The following is a 19,611-nucleotide window of genomic DNA, read 5'->3' as shown; positions in this document are numbered from 1 at the left end:
TCAGGCTCCGCGAGAATTTGTGCAGGAGTTCAAACACGCCTTTGCACAAACTACTTGGTGGGTGGGAACGGATAGCAGGAGTTTGTAACCACCTTCTTTCATTCACTCCCCAAGTATATCATGACCTAGCTGGTGAGGGATTTTCATGACAAAAGATCTCTGGACTGGGTCATAGAGCAGGCGACCCACATTTATGAGGTCCAAAAACCTGCAGAAAATAAAAATGTGGCCAAGAACCCCAAACCAGCCAACACCCATGCTGCTGCTAAGGTGGCAGAGGTGAAGGTTGCCCCCATTTTAGACCTAGAGATGGGGGAGCCAATAAATGTATATACACAAAATCAGCAAAATCAGAGACTCAGAAGGCCTTCAGGCCAGTCACAAACAGGTGGCAATCATGGATGTAATCGACTAATGGGACCTCTAGCTCCCCTGATTATATCAGTCCCCGATACAAGGGCACTCGACCAATCTTGGGGTATGTATGGACTCCCCCAGCTCCAGGGGGGATCAAATCAGGTAAGTACCACCTGGGAAACTTCCCTCCCAACTTCCCCCAGGAGGGCAGTATTTCCCCAAATGCCATGTTAAGTTTCTTTCTCTGGTAACCACAAAACCCCAACCTGCAGGACAACCCTGTGGTCATTCCCCACTTTCAGGAGCCCAGACAACCCAATCGGGAGAGGGGAGGCCAAGGGTGGAGGGTCACCAAAATTCACAATATCCAAGGTACTACGGGAGAAGGTATAGTTCCACTTCCCGGGATCCACTTCGAGTTGACCATAGACCCCGTACAAGACGGAATGGGTGTCCCAACTGGAGCGCCTGGTCCAAAACCTTACCCAAGATCTGGGACACATGTTGAGGGCTCAACAGAACCCTCAGATAAACATGGCGGCTCAGAACCCCATAAACCAAGGGTCTGGTACCCCAGAACAATGACGGGGAGAGAACCCTGACAACTCACCGGTTCCAGAGGAGGAGGTATGGGGGAAGGGAGGTGTAAAGACCTAGAGGAAGCTTTGTTCCTCACTCGTGAAAATCCCCTGGATACCCAGGACCTGGATCCAAAATCTCCTGCCCCCGAAAGTCTGCAAACCCAAGGAACAGAGGGTGGGTAGGAGAAATAAATAAGTCAAAAAGGCCCATTTTGTGGAGGAAGTTAGTATCCTCCAATTTGAAGGGGAAGAATCCTTAGAGGATTCTGGGGAAAAGATCTTCTCTTTCAGGGAAGGGGGAACTTCTCCCAAAAATAAATGGGCCCCAAGAGATTTAAATGAAGACTGGGTGGATGTGGGGACTGAGTCAGAATTGCCCATCCTTGAACCACAGAATGAGCATCCAGGAAACCCAATAGTAACAGTGGGATCCCAAACCTCACAAACCAATTCTGTTGACTGCGTCCAAAAAGGGGGGGCAGCCCAGAATCAGAAAAAGGGGAGCCTGAAACTCCCCAAATAGCAGAATGTAAAAATGTTCTTTCGGATCCCCAGACTCCAACACAGAATTATGCCCAAACTACCCCTGTGTCGGAGTCAAAAATAAGGAAATTGACCACCCAGCTTGCCCAAAATGCACATTACCTTTGCCCATTGGAGGTGAAAGAGGGTGGATTTTATGCCCCGCTCCAAGTGCAAGGGCAATGTACATTTACAGCGCTGGTGGACACTGGATCCCAAGCCACTCTTCTGTCAAAAAGGGCCTTTGATCAGCTAAATACAGGAAGGGGGAGGGATACCAGATCCCTCTCACTCCTCTTCCTGGACAACTCCAGAACTTCAATGGGAATTAAATTCCTGTTGAGGGGGCTTCAGAGTTGGAAATAAAAATTGGGTGACACAAAGTGAAAAACACGGTCATAGTCGTGACTCCAGAGGGCACACCCTATCTACTTGGGAATAACATCCTGCACAAGTTGTCCCCCCTGATAGACTGTGTGAATAAGGTCCTCTTGACTCAGACTAATAGGCTAAACAAATTGAAACAGAATGTCAACCATGTTAGTTTAAATGGCCCATGCCACATGGTTGCGCAAAAACCTGATCATATTGAGTTTCATTTCCAGAACAATCAAATACCTGACATGTCAGTAATTGCTGTAGGACAACACACTGGTGATGGGAACTCCTCTCCATTCCTGAAAATCAACCTTCCTTCCAGTTTCAAGGGCCATTCCACAGTGGAAGGAAATACCCTGAAATTGTATAAAAATTCACAATATGAAAATTCCAATTCTATAGCCAAGAGTGATCATAAACCAATTCAGAGTGTAGCTGATATTCAGAAAATTAGAGAACAGTAATTTGTTCCTAGTCAGTTAAATGAGGGGAAGGAATCTGTTCTAGCCTGTGTGTGCATGAACAACGGTAAGAGCTTAATCAGTGAAGCCATGTTCCGAAAGCTCCCAAATGATCCAGCCATTCCCACATTTAAATTGATTGATAAGTAAGAAATGGGCCTGGAAACCCCCAATTCCAAACATCTCCTGCCTAGAAGGTGTATGCTCAAATTTCTATAGGAAACAAAAGCATAGTACATAATTGGTGGGTTGTGTGAGATGTCCCTGCTGCATTCTATTTAGGCAGTGACATTCTCAACCGCTTTGCCATTAATTTGGACCTGATAAATTACAAAGCCTGTTCCCAACTAGGGGGTAATCCCATGGACTTTGATGATTCATAAAAAGCATTTTGGTCAGCCCAATTGCTGCCATATGCAGTTGAAGTTCGCATTGGAGAGGAGGTCACCATCCCAGGACGGACCTGACTATTCCCACTTGAATTAAAAATTAAAAGAGGACAGAAACCTCAAAATCCTGACACATATGTACACCTCAATGCTCATCTCCAAGAGCAGGGGTTGGGGTTAAACCCAACACCATTGGTCAATATAGAACACAACACCATTCCAATCTTGATGGATAACAGTGACTTTATGAGTATCAATCTGGTCACAGCACTATTTAGGAATGGCAGTTGTTGACCAACATTTTTCTATGAATCTAGGTAATGAACTGATAGAACCAATCCCTCATGACTGTTTTCACAATGATAGTGACAATGACTTACCACTAGACAGGATCTTCACCCGGCAAGGGGGAAATTTTCTGGTGTATTCTTCCTGCCCTTACGGTGAGGATGATGTGACCTGTGACATTAGGCAGGATGAGGTGATCTTCCAGGTCCACAATGATAGCCTCTCCTACCAGAAACCCTCTGTCCAGGTCAATATTCTAACCAGGAACCTCTCCACCTAGCTGGAGGATGCCACTGAGATAGCAAAACCAGAAGTCTTTCCAGACTTCAGGCAAATGGTTGAATGGTCAACCTAGCTGATGCCTGTGAGACTCCGGAGCAAAAGCAAAAGTTGAAACAGGCTTTCTTAGATTTTCAAGATTTCTTTGCGGGGGACTCGTATGACTGTGGTTGCACCAAAATCCATACAACAATAATTCCCATGGACCCTGGAATGACTCCAGTGTTTGTGAAGCAATACTGCTTGCCTCTCACATCCATGGAGTCCCTGACGGAAATCGTCAAAAACCTTGAGTCCCGTGGGATAATTCGTCCAGTCCAAAGCACCGTTAATAATATAGTGCTGGGGATTTTAAAACCGAACTGCCAGTGGAGACTCTGCACTGACCTTAGGTAGCTGAATACATGGGTCCACATGTCCCGATGGCTTCTCCCCTACATTGACCAGGGGCTGGCCCAGATCCAGGGGGCAAAGGTATAGACTGCCATTGACCTGACCAATAGGTACTGGACCGTGGCTATCAGTAGGGAGGACCAATACAAGCTGGCATTTACCTTTGGAGGGCAGCAGTACACGAGGACCCGGACTCCCTTCAGATACATCAACTCCGGCAACAAATTCAGGATCTTCCTACATAAGGCCATGCCCGAATTTGGTGAAAGGGGTATTCTGGCCTATGTGGATGATGTCCTGATAAAAAACTCAACTGTGGAGGAACACATAGCAGAAATCCGTTATGTTCTGACACAGTTGAGGGTTGCCGGAGCAAAGATGTCGTTTCAAAAGGCGCAGTGGTGCAGAACCAGTGTCAAAAGCTTGGGGCATGAAATAACTCCTGAGGGTCTCTGTCCCCAGGAGCAAAAAGTTGAAGCACACCTAAAACTTAAAGACCCCACGACTCTGCGGGAGCTAAGAAACCTCCTTGGGCTGACTAATTACAGTAGGAAGTTCATTGAGGATTACGCAGAGATCACAAGACCCCTGATCCATCTGTTGAAGGGGGGGTCAAGTGGGAGTGGGGTGCAGAACAAGCCGAGGGAGTAAATCAACTCAAAAGAAGCCTCTCACAAGTGCATTGTCTAGCTTACTCTGTCAAAAACAAGGAGTTCTTCTTGGAGACAGGTTTCTCGAATACATGCTTGACAGCAGTATTATATCAAAGCATGCCAATAAAGTCATCCCCTATGCAAGCAAGACTTCTGTGGAGGAAAAATTCAACAAATGTGAGAAGGCACTCCTGGCAACAGTGTGGGATTTTAAAAATTACCACCCGTTCATCCAGTGGGAACACATCATAGTGGAGACTCCCCACCAGCCTTTGCAATACCTCCAAAGTGACAGAATCCAGCCTGGAAATGTGAGTAATTCCAGAATTATTTCCTGGATTTTGTCAATGCAAGGCATTCCAGTGGAGGTCAGATATGGCCAAAACAAGAAGAGTCCCCTCGTGCAATGTCTGGCTGACTTGCATGATTGTGCCAGAGAAAACAGTCTTGAGTACGAAAGTCTTAAAACCAAGGACAACATGAGGCATACCTGAATTCCCCACACAGTCTATGACGAAGACAAGTGCAAAGGAATGCCCACACTTTATGTAGATGCGTGCTCCTACCATGTTCACAACACAAGCGAAAATTAACTGGTGGCCAGCGTTGGGAATGACTGGGTAAATGGTGCCCTGCAGCCTCCACTGGGTACAAAATGGGTCCCCGCAGTAGTCAGGTGGTGAAATTGATGGCAGTTCATGAGGCTATCCTCACTTCCGTCCAACACCAACTACACAAACTGGTCATAATCACTGACTCAGATTATGTCCGGAACGGGTTCGTGGAACATTTGGTTAATTGGAAAACCAGAGGCATGCTATGTGCTAACAACAAACCTCTTAAACATGGCAAGCTAATACAAAATATTGATGATCTGGTCGCCTCTAGTGGGATGACCATCTATTGGAAGAAGATCAAGGGTCATTCCAGAATAGAGGGACCAGACAAAACTGGAAATGACCTAGCGGAATGGTTGGCCAAAATCAGAGCCATCCAGGGGGATCTCCTTGAGATTGAGTCCCTGTTGGGGGATATCCAGGTCACTGTTATCTCTAGGTCTCAGAAAAATGCTCACAATTAACTCCCAACTGCCCAGTGGAGTAAGGAGACCCCAGATGCTGATTTAATCATGGCACACAAAGGGGATCCGATTATTGGTAAATTTTATCAACACATTGAGGACCCTGAGAACTTTCCCTTGATGGATACCAATTACATTGGGAAAGAAGACCTCAGGGTGTTGATGAAATGTCCAAATATTTGCCGAATCCAAGACAGTTAGTTGGTAAGGAGATCCATATCTGGCAGTGACCAGTCGATGGGCCTACTGCATTCCGAAGCCTGATGCTAAGTGAGGCCCATGAAGTGACCACAGCCGGTCATCGGTGGTTTCACACTACTTTAGAAATCTTACAAGAGGTTGCATACTGGCCACAAATGGGACAGGACCTTGACCAATACTTGAAGGTGTGTCTTGTGTGTGCACAACTTCAGCCAACATCATTTACACACCAAGCATCCTTCCAGAAGAGGGGGATGACAATGCCTTGGTCAGATTTACAAGTAGATTTCATCGGGCCCATGATTAGCTCCTATAGGGAGAACAAGTACATGTTAACTGTAACATGCTTGTTTACCAAATGGGTGGAATGTCTCCCGGCCTCAAATTAGAAGGCAGAAACAGCAGCTGCCCTGACCAATCACATCTTCTCGCGTTTTAGCCTACCCCAAAGGATTGAGTCAGACCGAGGCAGTCACTTCACCAGCTAAGTGATGACAAAGATGTGGGAGATAATTGGAGTAAAAAGTAAACTTCACATTGCCTACCGGTCATCTTCTAGTGGTGGAGTTGAGAGGTACAATAACACCATTGTGAGCATTCTAAAAAGGTTTGTGGCAGATTCTGAGCCAAGTTAGGACATCCGATTACCTCTTGTCCTGATGGCCATCAGATCTACACCGTCTTCTGCATCTAAGATGTCTACATTTGAGCTGATGACTGGATGAAGGATGGTGTTACCTCAGCATCTGCTCTATAGAACACGAGAGCAGGCACTAATAAACACCTCCACAACTCATGAGTATGTTGAGAATGTAAGAAAACACCTTCAACATGCTTTTGCGTATGCTCAGCGGAATCTGGAAAGATCTGCAGAGGGTATGAAGACTCAATAGGATCTAAACACAACCAAAAAGGAATACCAAGTAGGAGACAGGGTCTACTTGTACAATTTCCAAATGAACCAGACCAAGGAGCGCACATTTTTACCCAGTTGGCACAGTCCTTTTGAAATTGTAGGCAAAATCTCACCTGTCACCTACAGAATCTGTATCCCCAAAGGAGAATTGGCAGAAGAGAAATGGGTCAATATTAATCAGCTAAAGAGTTGTCACCCTAGACACACTTTGCAGCAAATTGAGGAGCCAAGAGATAATCAAATAGAGGAGACATCTGAAGCATGAGAATAAGAAAAAGAAGAATCAGAAGGAAACAAGGGATTTATAAATATAATTATGTAACAGGGAGTATTTTTCTTCACTATCAATTGTCATTATTGAATGCATGCGTGTCCCACTGCTGTCAACCCTAATGGAATGCAGTTAGTGGGAAAATGAAGTAACCAGTTGTGATTTATTTAATAGAGTCATACTGGTTGCATCTATTCAAAGACCAAGGAGGATATCCCCGGCAACCTGGTAAGGAGAAATCAAAGATCATCTGGGAGTGTCGCTCAACACCATAATGGAAGATCCAAGAGAAAGCTGGGGGTGTCGTTCCATGCTCCAAAGAGAGACAGCTAGAGGATCAGGACGTTCCACTCTCTAATGGAAGAAGCACTCCGAACTGATGAAGCCCACCTCGCCCGACTCTCCCTCGTCAAGTATCTCCGAGGAGTCCGGGGGAATCTGTGGGCTACATTGACCCACGGAACAGAATTTTGTCAAAACCAAGCTGCATTTGTGCAGAAACATAGAAATGGATGTGCTGGCTCCTGTGAGCATCATGGCCTCAAAACTGCATTTTGCAGCAACAAAGAGATGGCTGCACTGTCTTGCCAGGTATACACTGGGCAGGATGGAACAAGGGGACACACAGAGGGAGCGTGCCAGTGTGTTCTGACACATACAAATGGAATAAAGTGAAAAAGCAGCATTAGAAAGGAAACTTTTTCACCTTTAAAAAATGCTGCTCTGACGCTAGTTCCATCTGTTCTTCCTTAAACCACTGTTATTAATAAGGCCCTGCCATGCCCAGTATATCTCATTGTGCTTCAGCAAAACCAAGCATGATTTCTGAATGGCAGGTCCTGTCAAGCCAAATCTGCAAAAAAAAGTCCCAAGAAACTTCTGTCGTGCACAGGAAAACATGTTCATTTTCTTCACAATGTTTCAAAGATCAGTAGTTCAAAAAAAACTCCAGCTATCTGAGCCAGGTCATTTTCAAGGCATCTCTGCTTCAAACAAAACCCTGCATATAAATATAGCTGCAAGACAGTGTGGGAATCCAGAGGGAGCTGCAAAACCAAAGACAATGGAACTCCCAGGACAAGTAAGTGTGTCAAGACTTGCTGGTCGTGTAGCCGATGGAACCTCTGTCCCCAAGTACCACTCGGGCAGATAGGAAAGTTACTGCACCGAGCGATCTTTGAGGCCACAGGTGGTGATCTTCGTCAGTCGCAACAAGGAATGCCTGTAGATGCCGGAAGGTGCCCCTGATGACCGCTGTAAGGAAAACACGTGATTAGGTCAAAACAAAGAACCCCAAGTTTGCAGGTGACTATAATAAATCTGGAACAAGGCTTACCCTGCGAAGTTGGTCAGGACTTAATAAAGGAAATGTGTCAGAAGCAGCCAGCAAGGATGACGGGATGGATTAAATCACCACCTGACGTGGAAGACAGGAACGTAGATCAATCAGAGTGGTCCAAGAACATAGTTCATGACAAGGGATAATCCGATAGCAATCCAGGGACAGAACAATGGTCAAATCCAGTAGAGGCAAAGTTCCAAAACAACTATACCGAGAGGGAAAAAGCCAAATCAGAGTCCAAAGTTCAATCCGAGGTCCAGTAGCACAACTAGTTCGAAATCCGTAGTACGCCCAACAGGATCAGCTGTGAAGCTTCGAAGGTAGTCAGCGCGTCCCTTTTAAACGCTGACTGGTGATCACATGACTCCGTCAACCGTCACGTGATCGAGCATGTTGAGGAGGAGCTTTTAGTTGCCGGCAACGGAGACGCTGTAGAATGCTCGTAGCGCGTCTCCATGGCAACTGCCATCGATTGAATGGAAACCAGTGTTGAGATGGCAAAACTCTGCGTCGTTGACCTTGTCCCAATCCTTGCTGGCAAGTCTTCAGCGGAGAGTGTGTTTTGTGAGGTGTGTTCAAAATACATCGGGGCGTGACAGAGCCCCCCCTCAAAGGCCCATGACCCCGTGGGCTGGAAGGGTTTTCCCGATGGAACCTAGACACCAATAACGGGGCATGGACATCAGAGGACGGGACCCAGGACCTCTCCTCAGGACCGTAACCCAACCAGTCTACCAAATACTGTAAGTTTCCCCTGACTATCTGGGATCCCAGAATAGAGCTCACTTCATAATCCTCCTGAGAAACCACAGGAACAGGGCCAGGGGCAGAAGAAATGCGTGTATCAACAGTACAAGGTTTAAGGAGAGAAGTGTGAAAAACGGGGTGTAACTTCCAAGAAGTGGGGACGGCTAGTCTATAGACCACCGGGTTCAGAACTTTAGAAACTTTATACGGGCCGACGAAACGGGGCAGCAGTTTACGACACCCCGGTATGTGGAGATGCCGTGTAGACAACCAAACCCGTTCGCCTGGTTTATATGACGGGGCCTCTTTTCTTTTTTTGTTAGCGGCAGCACTCATAGACGCCTGGGCCTCTTGGAGATGGACAAGGGTTTGTGCATGAACGGATGCAAGATCTCTGACACAATCATTTGCCGCAGGGGTACTGATACTTGATACAGGGACATTGACAGGATTCAAGTCAGGAAAGGGCAAAGTACGAGGATGTTGGCCATAGAGTGAAAAAAACTGAGAAAAACCAGTGGCCGAATGCAGGGCGTTGTTGTAGGCAAATTCTGCAAAGTGAAGAGAGTCTAACCAGGTGTTCTGGAATTGCAAAGTTAGACACCTCAAAAACTGCTCCAGGACCTGGTTAACTCTCTCAGTTTGCCCATCGCTTTCGGGATGATATGCCGATGAAAAACGAGCATCTATACCTAGCAGTTTGGTAAGGGCCAACCAGAAGCGTGAGGTGAATTGGGATCCCCTGTCTGATACAATGACATTCGGTAACCCGAACAGACAAAAAACTGATTCAAAAAACATACGAGCTAATGAGGGAGCAGTAGGAATGCCTTTACATGGTAGGAAACGGGCCATTTTTGTATATGAATCAACAACCACCCAAATTGTGTCATAGCCTCGTACTCGCGGTAGATCAGTTATCAGGTCCATGGATACTGTATGCCATGGTTTCGGGGGTATGGGCAAAGGATGTAACAACCCTAATGGACGACCTTTCCGGGTCTTGCATTGTGCACATATAGAACAGGTGTTGACGTATGTCTCCACATCTCGTTGCATCGATGGCCACCAACACCAGCGTTTCAACAAGTCTAGAGTACGTCGCTGACCTGGATGACCATTGATTGGAGCATTATGTGACCATTCTAAGGCTTGGTTACGAGAGTCACTGGTAGGGAGAAACAATTTTCCTTGAACGAAAGGCAATCCATCCTGCATAACGGTATCCCAATCATCCAATACTTGAGGATGTTGTATAACCCATTGGCGTATGACCTTTAACATAGGAGGAGATGGAGTACAGGTACAAACAATATGGCCTTTCCCTAGCAGAGTATCAGGATATGAAGGGAGAGGTATCCCCCCAGGTGAACGGGACAAAGCATCAGCTTTACCATGAGACAAACCAGGTCTGTGTTTGACGATGAAATCGTATGCAGAAAAAAAGAGGTGCCAACGAACTTGCCTACTATTGACACATTTCAGGGATGCTAGATCTTGTAAATTTTTATGGTCTGTGTAGACGATAGTCTGATGTCTTGCTCCCCTGAGGTCCAACTTGGTATAGATGGAGGCATTGGTTAACTTGTCCAACAAGGTAGAGATGAGTGGAATAGGATAACGATTCTTAATGGTGATTGCATTCAGGCGTCTATAGTCTATACAGGGACGGAGATCGCCTTCTTTTTTAGGAACAAAGAAAATGGGACTGGCAACGGGTGATGAGGAAGGCCTGATATGTCCTAACTGTAGTGCATGATGTATATATTCTTTAAGGGACGTTTCTTCAGATGGTGATAATGAATATATGCGTCCCTTGGGGAGCGATGCCCCATCGATTAGTTCAATAAAACAATCATACGGTCTGTGAGGAGGCAGTATCTCTGCTGATGTTTTATCAAATACCGAATGAAAGTCATGATATTCTGGGGGTACCCCTGACAATGTGGCGCCCACTGTATGAGCTGTTTCAAATGTACCGTTCTCCTCATCAGGAGCTAAATGTAGGGCCCCAAGTGCTCTTGCAGGATTGTTTGCTTCACCTTCCGATAGACAAAAATGTTGGCAAATATCCGATTCAAACGAAACTTGTCCTGTACCCCAGTCTATGAGGGGATTATGTTTTTTCAACCAGGGAAGACCTAGGATTATTCCAAACTGTGGTGTGGATATCAAATCAAAAGACAATTGTTCTTTATGGTTTCCCTGAATTACTACGTCCATCTGGGCAGTTTGTTGTTTAATTGGACCAGAAGCGAGAGAGGAACCGTCCACTGTTTGAACTGGTTCGGGATGTGCCTTGGTTATTAAAGGAAGGTTCAATGTTTTGGCCAAAGGTATATCAATAAAACAACCAGTGGCCCCTGAATCAATTACTATATGTACTGTGTGTGAACACTCCCTATCAGGCTGAAGAACTGCCTGAACGACCACTGGTCTTATTGGGCCAAAAGTAGGAACTCTGGGGTTATGAATCAAGCTCGTCTTGTCCCCCATATTCAAGGACGAGCTTTCTGAAAACCCGAGGATTTGTTTTTTGGGCGTCTTGGGCATTCTTTGACAAAATGACCACTGAGTCCACAGTAGAAGCATGCATTGTCGGTTCTCCGACGCTCCCTTTCGGTCTGAGTGATGGGACTTCGTAGACCACCTATTTGCATGGGTTCACTTGTACTATCCGGTGGAGAAGGTAAGGATTTGCCTGAGAAGCCAGATTCCGCCCGACGTTCAGTCTTTCGAGCGTCTACTTGAAGAACTAAATCTACTAGTTCAGGATATGCATCAGGAAGGGAAGGTATTACAGAAAGGGCGTCCTTCATAGCGTTACACAAACCTTTGTAAAATACTACAGCTTTCTTATTTTCGGGCCATGAAGTCTCAGCTGATAATTGATTAAAGCGTGTGATGTATTCTATTAAGGTTTGTCTGCCCTGAGATAAATCCAAGAGCTCCAGATCCCGAGACTGGGCTTTGTACCTGGTGTCAAAAACTTTGGCCAATTCACTTACCAAAAGATCAAAATCATAAAGGGCTGGATGGTTATTCTCAAGAAAAGGATTAGCCCAGGTAGCTGCAACCCCGGTCAAATGGGATAACAAAAAGGCTGCCTTTGTAGTGGAATCATGGAACACTAGTGGTCGGCAAAGAAAATGAAGTTTGCACTGATTAATGAAAGTGCGATATTTTCTAGGATCACCCTGAAATTTCTCTGGAGGTGCCAATGGAAACTGTGTAGGTAACACCACAGGAGTAGGCGGGGTAGCAGGTATAGTGGGAACTGGTGGGGGTGTTGCCAGATCCCCGAATTCAGCATCTGCCGGTAGAGGGTTGCGGATACTTTGGATATTGTCTAAACGATGATGTATCGCGGTAGTAGCAGCCGCTACTTCGGTTCTAAGGGATACAACAGCTTGCATTAAAGCAGCCACAGGGTCCCCGGCAGTAGGTTCCATCGTCTGAACGACCAAAAAAAGGCTTCACAGTCTGTCAAGACTTGCTGGTCGTGTAGCCGATGGAACCTCTGTCCCCAAGTACCACTCGGGCAGATAGGAAAGTTACTGCACCGAGCGATCTTTGAGGCCACAGGTGGTGATCTTCGTCAGTCGCAACAAGGAATGCCTGTAGATGCCGGAAGGTGCCCCTGATGACCGCTGTAAGGAAAACACGTGATTAGGTCAAAACAAAGAACCCCAAGTTTGCAGGTGACTATAATAAATCTGGAACAAGGCTTACCCTGCGAAGTTGGTCAGGACTTAATAAAGGAAATGTGTCAGAAGCAGCCAGCAAGGATGACGGGATGGATTAAATCACCACCTGACGTGGAAGACAGGAACGTAGATCAATCAGAGTGGTCCAAGAACATAGTTCATGACAAGGGATAATCCGATAGCAATCCAGGGACAGAACAATGGTCAAATCCAGTAGAGGCAAAGTTCCAAAACAACTATACCGAGAGGGAAAAAGCCAAATCAGAGTCCAAAGTTCAATCCGAGGTCCAGTAGCACAACTAGTTCGAAATCCGTAGTACGCCCAACAGGATCAGCTGTGAAGCTTCGAAGGTAGTCAGCGCGTCCCTTTTAAACGCTGACTGGTGATCACATGACTCTGTCAACCGTCACGTGATTGAGCATGTTGAGGAGGAGCTTTTAGTTGCCGGCAACGGAGACGCTGTAGAATGCTCGTAGCGCGTCTCCATGGCAACTGCCATCGATTGAATGGAAACCAGTGTTGAGATGGCAAAACTCTGCGTCGTTGACCTTGTCCCAATCCTTGCTGGCAAGTCTTCAGGGGAGAGTGTGTTTTGTGAGGTGTGTTCAAAATACATCGGGGCGTGACAAAGTGTGAAGAAGGGAAGGGGCAATATACCTTCAATCAAGCTGTAACCCCCACCTTGCTCTGGAGGAAATGACAGTTGATGGCAGCTGAAGAAAGAAAAAAATGGTCCAGTGACAGACAAAGGACTGCCATTTGCTTCCAAAGACTATTTATGTATAAACATGTAAAGACTTTTATCTCTGCCGCAAGACTTTGTAAAAATGTAAACATTTTGCAGTTTAAAAGTGATTTTATGGGCTTTTATTTAAGACATGATAGAATTCACTGACCCCTTGGGAATAGAAATGGCATAGAATCAGGGATTGCTGGATCACATTCAGGGAGGCGTTGAATTGTACTTCCAAGTTTTGCCCAAAAGTGTTAATTGGGACAATGTTTTTAACACACATAAACATTTGTGGTTATCCACATTTTTAGTCTGGAGGCTAATTACTTATTTTAGTACCAGTTAATGGGTGGAAAAATGTGGATCTCTACAAGTGTTTATGTGTGTTAAAAATAGAATCGGGGATTACAAGGAAAGTATCCATGATGCCAATGCGAATTTTCATATTTACATCCCTTATGATGATCCACACATATGTACAAAGTTATGGAATTTTACGCTGAACATTTCACACTGAAAAGCACGAGAAACTAGTAAAAGGGCGAAACAATGTCTCACAAACGGGAGGATTGGACTGCAATGTGCTGCATAAAATATGTAACCTGGTTATGTAATTTGTTCAGATGTTTCCACTGTATAAAGGTGCCATTTAGGGCAAAACTGTATTTTAGTTAAAGTAATTGTGGGAGGTTTTGGACATTGTAAAACCTACATCATAAATCTGACATCATTCCCTTGAAATCACACTAGCTTAGAGCAAGGCGGGGACTAGCACCCCTGAACAATCCAGTAGTTTAGAGGCATGCTTAGCAAAATCTTCCCAGCCATATACTTTGATGATGTCACTGTGCCTTATAAATAAGAGTCCCTTACAAGACTCTAGACACGCACTCTTCCTGATTTTCCTACGCCGGCATTCCTTTTCCATTCATCCTGTTGAGTCCAGATTCCAACTACGAGGCCAAAGCATTGCTGACCCTACTCCATGGCCCACTGCAAAACCCGAGCATTTCTGATCCTGTTCCAACAAGGCCTCAATGCTGATATCCCACTAAAATTCCCAAATAACCAAAGGGGAAAGCTGTGGTATTGTTTTGGGAAGCATGAACCAGCCTGGTTTGCTGCCCGCTAACTGCTTGCCCACTAACTGCCTCCAGAGGTACCTGTGCCATCCAGTGACCAGAATTACCATCCGGTGACCCGACCCTGCCCAGCTGCCGTTTAGTGACCAGAACCTTTGACAGTCCAAAATCCAAAATTTAAAGTGGACTGTAAGTATAATCCCTAACTCATAGAAATCTATAGTCTACCTTGTCTTGCATTTGTTCTTATCCCACTCTAAGCCATCCTATCCTTATCCTGGTAACTTGTTAAAACTGTCAGAATTATCTGTGCAACGCTGCCCTTGATCTCCAAGCGTTAGCATCACTTTTCTCTTAATTTCTGTCTTGCATAGATCATGAGTCATTAGCAATATTGTGTTTAAAGAAATTAATTTTCCCTAAAGAAAATTGGTACACTGCATGAATGGTTACAACTGTAGCGTAACTTTTATATTCCCGGGTGGCGTTCCTATTTTCTTAGCTATTAAATCTAGTTTAAGTAAAATTTGCCTTTCACTTTTAAAACCGATTTTCTCCTTTTCACTGCTATATTTTCCTAAAAACGAAACTCTACCTTCCAAATCTCTCTGAATTCACCAGCTAGAGACCTATTTTCACCTCTATATTGTACCTGTGATATATATCTACCCCAACCCAAAAACCACCTCCAAATCAGAGTATTTCACCCGTTTTTATTGGAAACCGTTTGAGTAAATTTAAAACGAGAATTAAGAAAATGCAACTTTTACACGTGTCATTTGGCTGCAACATGTTTTACATTTTCCATTCATTTTCAAATATATGCTCTTGGTAATCCATTGCTTGTGATTGTTGGTGTCTTTGCATTGTCTTTACATTGTTGCTTTAGTGAGGAATTATATTGGTTCAAGGTTTTTAACACACATTCATTATTTATTTGTCCATTCCCGAGTGTCATTTTACAACATTGCAAGGGGTTTAAAATCCGTTTTCCACTCTTATTTGGTGAGGGAAGGTCAGATTTGGATTCTGTTTTCTGCCTCTTATGCCTGATTACCTGCTGTGTCTTTCAATCCATTCAGAATTCAATTATTTGTGGGCTGAGAGAACACTGCAGGGGGAAATCCTAACTCGGGTGCTATCTTTCCTAAATCAAAAAGTGCTCCTGTTCCCTAAATTGATATTGCATTTCACCAACCAGCCTGGTTCATGGTCCATTGTGACCCGGGGTATTTGAAAAGGGAGGTTGTGTAGCATCTCAAATTGAATCTGTATAAAATAAGGAGAAAAGCATTTTGGTTGTGCGCTACATACTAGGCCGAGACCAAGGTGTGTGTCGCCATTGAAATCCTTAACACTAAAATATTGGATTCTGTAGCAGAAATTGACCAGTTTCTGACGAGCCTTGATTTATTTCAGTGGTTTTCCTCAGGTTTTCTTCAATATTTCTTTCTTTTTAGTATTCATTGTTGTCTTTTAGATATTGCAGGGCTTGTATAACTTTATGTAAGTCCATAAATTGTTGCCATTTTTTTTGTCTTTTGTAGGTACGCCATTTACTAAGAGAATAAAAAAATGATCTATTGGATGTTGCACTCTCAGAGTGTGTATGTTTTCTTTGAGATGTAATGGCAAATAAATTACTTTGCCACAAATGCCTTTCAGTAATTCAGAGGGAGGTAGTTTTGCTGTTTTTGCGAGGCTATCTTTGTTGATATTCCGTTTATTGAGAAGTCTTTTTTGTAGTTTCGTACTTAGTTTTGTTAGTGGTTTCATTCTGTTTAAAACTAAAATGAATAATTTCCTTTTGTTAAGGATTGCACTGTCTATGAGAGCTTCTAGGATTCATTCTCTACAGTAGGTTTTAAGTGTTGTGCTTGATTTCTCTCCTGTTTTTATAAGGTTCTGAAGGACTCTGTGGCGGAACATTTTTTGTAAAATAAATCTTTTGGTATGCTTACTTGTGGCTACATTGTGATTTATAGGTGCAGAGTTAGCTTCCAAAACCAGCCGTGGCGCAGAGTGGCGCAGCGACCCTGCAGCAGCGACAGTTACGCCCCCAACCCATCCCTGTGCACCATGCACAGCGCACAAATCCCGTACATGGTGCACAAGCCCCAACCACGAAAACGCCTGAAAAAACTCCCCAGGCACCCCTCCGAATACATGTACCCCGCTGCATGGGGAATCTCACACGTGATTGGAGCAGGGTATGTGTATAACAGGGGTTTTTGGGAAGTTTCACACTTGATATGCCCTGTGCGAGTGGGGTATGTGTATTCCTGGGGTGCACGGGAAGTTTCACACGCGATAGGCTCTGTGCGAGTGGGGGAAGTGTATTCTTGGGGTGCGCAGGAAGTTTCACACGCGATAGGCCCTGTGCGAGTGGGGTACGTGTATTACTGGGGTGCGCGGGAAGTTTCACATGTGATTGGAGCAGAGAACGTGTATTTCGGGGGGCGCGGGAAGTTTCACATGCGAAATGCCCTGTGCGAGTGGGGTCTGTGTATTCCTGGGGTGCGCGGGAAGTTTCACACGCGATTGGAGAGGGGAACGTGTATTTCGGGTGTGCGCGAGAAGTTTCAAATGCGAAATGCCCTGTGCGAGTGGGGTACGTGTATTCCTGGGGTGCGCGGGAAGTTTCACATGCGATTGGAGCAGAGAACGTGTATTTCGGGGGTGCGCGGGAAGTTTCACACGCAAAATGCCCTGTGCGAGTGGGGTATGTGTATTCCTGGGGTGCACGGGAAGTTTCACACACGATAGGCCCTGTGCGAGTGGGGTACGTGTATTCCTGGGGTGCGCAGGAAGTTTCACACGCGATAGGCCCTGTGCGAGTGGGGTACGTGTATTACTGGCGTGCGCGGGAAGTTTCACATGCGATTGGAGCAGAGAACGTGTATTTCGGGGGGTGCGGGAAGTTTCACATGCAAAATGCCCTGTGCGAGTGGGGTCTGTGTATTCCTGGGGTGCGCGGGAAGTTTCACACGCGATTGGAGAGGGGAACGTGTATTTCGGGTGTGCGCGAGAAGTTTCAAATGCGAAATGCCCTGTGCGAGTGGGGTACGTGTATTCCTGGGGTGCGCGGGAAGTTTGACACGCGATAGGCCCTGTGCAAGTGGGGTAAGTGTATTCCTGGGATTCGCGGGAAGTTTCACACGCGATTGGAGAGGGGAACGTGTATTTCAGGGGTGCGCGGGAAGTTTCACACACGAAATGCCCTGTGCGAGTGGGGTACGTGTATAACTGGGGTTCGCAGGAAGTTTCACACGCGATTGGCCCTGTGCGAGTGGGGTACATGAATAACTGGGTTTCGCGGGAAGTTTCACACACGATTTTGCTGTCAGAGCAGGGTACGTGAATTTCGGGGATGCGCGGGGAGTCCTACACGTGAATTGGCAGTGTGGGTCCTCCCAGGTGTTCCCTCTACACCCTCCATGGCCCCTGCAGGCAGCCCACACCACAGGGGACTACCCTGCACCCCTGGTCATGTCCTGCAGGCAGCCCATCCACCATGGGAATGCCCCCCAGCCAAGCCACATGTCACCTTGCACTAGTGATCACCAACTCATGTCCCCCAGCACCCCCACCCCCCAGCAGTCAGGGGCACCTGCCAGCAGGCCCCCACTCATGTCCCCCAGCACCCCCACCACCCAGCAGTGAGGGGCACCTGCCAGCAGGCCCCCACTCTAGTCCCACTCATGTCCCCCAGCACCCACGTCATGACGATCCTCAATCACAAGCCTCATGGCCACCCACATCACACCCCACCCCACGCCACCCCAGCCCAAAGACCCAACCAAGTATTACATCCACCCACAGAGAAATGGCCATTACATGATTGAACACAACATGAATGTAATGAAAAAAAACACTCAATAATGGGAATAAGAAATAAAATGCAGCATGTCTGGAAAAAAATAAAAAATATGAAATCAGAATCCAAAGAAATCCAAATGAAAATTTGTCCAAAGTCTCAGTCCAACAAATCCAATGGAAAAATAATATATGAAATCCATTGCGCCATGGTGAAATTAAAATAAAAACGAGAAACATCCACTGTTCAACTATATACAAATCACCAATCCATGGTCCATGACCCAACCAAATGAAACGAAACCTACAAAAAACACTACCTAATAAAGAACTATATACAAAAATGTGGTGCATTGTCCAAGCTGCCCAAAATAAACAAAAACAGAAAGGAAACCTAACACAATCTAACTATTTACAATGGCAGCGGGCTAGTCCGACAGCGCACTTTTTGATATCCCGGGCCAGGGCATCATCAAACTCCCGCTCAATGTCCTGGAGGCGGTCCTCTTCCATGGACCCGAGGGTTCGCAGGGACGATGACATGTTCACTTCCAACTCCCTGCGAATTGCCTCGAGGCACTCGGCCCGCCTCAGGGCCCTCCGCATGGAGTTCTCCGCCCTGACCATTGTGAGCCATGCCTCTTCCGCTCGCTGCCGCTCCGCATCTATGGCGTGGCCCAACCACTGCCACATGGAAGACACTTGGAATCTGGGGTCCTCCTGCCCTATGGCCGATGCCTGCCCCCCGATGTTGAAGGCCCTGAGCCATCATTGCTCCCACCATGTTGCTGCTGCTGTGTCTGTGCCTGCGTCCCGGCTCTTGCTGCCTGCACGTCCTCCTCCGGCTGGGGTGCAGTTGTCGTGATGGCCACTCCTGCTGGACGTCCGACTCCCGACTGTGGCAGGGGTGTGTCCTCCACCAGCCTGGCCGCTGGGTCAGGGGCAGCGCCACATGGTACCCAGTTGATACATGGGTGGGAAGATGGCATGGACAATGACTGGCACGTAGGGGGTTCAGGTGAGGAAGGGGTTGAGGGAAGGCCCAGCACACAGAGGAATCCAGCACCGGTGACCCATCCCAGTAGGTCAACGTGGTCAAAGAGGCATGCGAGATGACGTGCTGTCTCTCCACGAAAAGACTGCAGGTCACCTCGCATGCCTAGTTGACGCAACACTATCCCACTCAGGACAGGCTCAACACGGTCCCGGATGGCCACGTCCGCAGGGAGAGGAAGGCCAGTTGTTGTGCGCTCATCCCCTCCCTGAAAACGGGTCTGGACGTAGGCATCCCTGCTGGTGCCAGATGATGCAGTGACAGGATCAGGGACAGGATTACACACAGGCACCTCCGCGGCTGCCTGTGCTGCCTCCTGTCCCTGCCCCTGCACTGTACCACTAGCACCAGTGGAATCC

The sequence above is a fragment of the Ambystoma mexicanum genome, chromosome 10 (genome assembly GCF_040938575.1).
Source record: "Ambystoma mexicanum isolate Mex_15411 chromosome 10, UKY_AmexF1_1, whole genome shotgun sequence".
Classification (NCBI taxonomy): Eukaryota; Metazoa; Chordata; class Amphibia; order Caudata; family Ambystomatidae; genus Ambystoma; species Ambystoma mexicanum.
The sequence above is the reverse complement of the archived record's forward strand: the minus strand, read 5'-3'. Positions refer to the sequence as shown.